Source organism: Otolemur garnettii, unplaced genomic scaffold, assembly GCF_000181295.1.
Source record: "Otolemur garnettii isolate 467f Iridium unplaced genomic scaffold, OtoGar3 scaffold00038, whole genome shotgun sequence".
NCBI lineage: Eukaryota > Metazoa > Chordata > Mammalia > Primates > Galagidae > Otolemur > Otolemur garnettii.
This window is the reverse complement of record NW_003852433.1, coordinates 5,709,917-5,712,547: the sequence shown is the minus strand read 5'-3', so window position 1 is coordinate 5,712,547 and position 2,631 is coordinate 5,709,917. Positions and strand designations below refer to the sequence as shown.

The following is a 2,631-nucleotide window of genomic DNA, read 5'->3' as shown; positions in this document are numbered from 1 at the left end:
CAACATACATTGGTTAAAACTCTGCAAAAATCTACTATTCCACATAACAGGAAGTCCATAGGTAGAGTGGCCTTTGGGTTATAGTAAGTCCCCAAAATTTGCACTTACTTAATTTGCTATTATAGGTAATAAGTAAATGTACCTGTTCCAACTTACATACAAATTCAACTTGTCTTGTCTGTAACCTGGGGACTCCCTGTATGGATTTAGTAGCACAATGATGTCCATGAGGATGTAGTTTTCCTCATCTTTTCACTCTGTCATTGTCAGAGTTAGCTTCATCCTCTGGCACGCGGTGGGATGGCTGTCCAAGTTGTAGGTGTCATGCCCACACATAGCTACAAGCAGTGAAGAGTAGCCATCAATTCTTTTTTTTTTTTTTTGCAGTTTTTGGCCAGGCCTGGGTTTGAACCCACCACCTCTGGCATATGGGGCCAGCACCCTACTCCTTGAGCCACAGGCACCACCCGCCATCAATTCTTATATCTCCCTCCTAGCAATAAAAAGTTTCTCAAAAGCTTCTACCAGATTTTTTTCCCCCTCATCTCTTATTGGGCAGAACAAAGTCACATGCTAACTTCTAAGCCAATCATTTGCAAGGGGAATAGTATTGCTGTGAGTAGTTGAAACCAATTATCTGTAGCACAATGGCTGTTGGGAGGCCAACTACCTACTTTGAAAGGATGCATTTAAGGAGGATCTGGTGTGCTAAATGGCCAGCCCAGTGGGACTTCTGCTTTTTTCAACTTTGAATCTAGGACACTGCAGCCCCTAGAACACTGGAAATACTCAGCAACTAGTGAGTGGATGAATGAATGAAGAATTTCTTTCCTCATTTCTCCAGGGTCCAACTCAATAATCTCTGGATGACCTCAATGCCCAAATGAAGCCACAAAATTAGTGGAGTGTGAACAAATCAGAAAATAATTTGAACTCTTTGGAAGGCTCTACTGAAGACATGAGTGGATCTGGGCCAAGTTTAACTTATCTATGTCCAAAAATACTCAACTCATCAATAGGCACCCTTGGGTTAGGGTGGGCACTTGTTGATTTTATGGTGATGTTGCTGCTGTTAGTGTTTTAAATAAATCATTCCTGGTATTGAGAAGATTTCAGAAGCCTTGTTTATCAATATGATTACAAACAGCCACTAATGTCCAGAATGAACAGCGAACTTGGTTTCAGTAGTGGAAAAACCAAACATTTCAGCCAGGGAAAATGAAATGGACAGAGTTGACCACTGCTAATTGGAATGCAGGTGTCACTATTGACATGGCAGCTGTTAGCTTGTTTTCCCTCACACTGGAGCCACATTGGAAGAGGGAGGGTGGCTGCCTTCATCTTCCATAGTAAATTAAGTTCCCTCTGAGAATTCATACTGGAGATTACCAATCAGAACCCCATTCATATAAAAGGTATAGCATCCTTGTGGTCACTTTCCTACCAATAAGACCCTCTGTGGCTGGGGACATGCCCCAGGAAAGGGATTACCTGTCTGCAAGGTAGGGTGTGGATGACCTGCTAAACTTTGGGAAACACAGAAGGCAATGTTGAGTGGATGATGGGATCATATGTACGGCCCACAGTTCTACTATGAGTTTTGGCAATTGTGATAATGGCATAATTTGCTGATGATTTTTCCCTCCTTGTCCACTTCTTTTTTTTAATCTTAGAACATTATTTTAAAAAATAAAAAAAATCCATTATTTTATTTTCTTCTACATAGACATCTTCCCCCAAGTAATGTTGCTAGAACAACTTGAATATGGGGTTTTTTGGTTCAAGGTAAACATATCAAAAAAATAAAAAAGAACTAGCTTATCTCTGTTATACAGAGTTGTGATATAAAAATTATTTATAGGCTGTATGTTTCAGAAATCAGGTAGCTACACTATAATCCTCCTGAAGAAACTTTCTTATGAAGCCTATGTGATAGAAAGAAAAGATATAACTAAAGTAATTAAAATATCTCCTGATCATAATGCTTGAGACCATGAAAGGAATGTTTAGTTTCCTCCCCAGAGACACCAAGATTTTTTCATAATCTCCCTTGGTTTCATCCATGATGGCTTGGCAAAGAGAGATGCCATATATCTTCTGATCGAATGCTTTGATATCATTCATGTCAATTTCAGAACGGGAAACCATAATCCTGATCAATTCCTTAGGACGAGTTCCAGCACCCTTCATGGCATGACGAAGCTTCCCTGCAAAGAAAGCTGGTTTGCTGGTAGTGCACTTCACGATGGCTGGGAGGCATTTCTCAATGTCACCTTTTATTTCCAGGTCCAGAGCTTTGTTCATGTCAAGCTTACTGTACTTGGTATATTTCTGAAACACTCTGCGAAGATGGGGGTAGCTCCTGGTGGTTGGAACGGTAACAAACAGGTTGGCAGCTGTCCCCTTTCTCTTTTCTCCTGCTTTGTACAAGGCCTGGGCATCCGTATCAGCCAAGTCTTCATTCACACCAAAATTCTCACTTCGGTCACCCTTAGCAAGAGAAAGCAAAGCCTTCTGGAAATGTCCAGATGTGTCTGAGGTTATATCTTTGGCCAGATCTCTTTTCAGTTCGTCTCTGTAGACTCTGTTAATTTCTCTGATTTCTTTGTTACTTCTTGATGTCAATATTTC

The 2,631-nt window shown here is 40.7% G+C and overlaps 1 pseudogene; it reads right to left on the bottom strand.

The window, feature by feature from the left end:
- Positions 1 to 2,631, bottom strand: part of LOC100955135 — a 100,146-nt pseudogene that overhangs the window by 96,817 nt on the left and 698 nt on the right.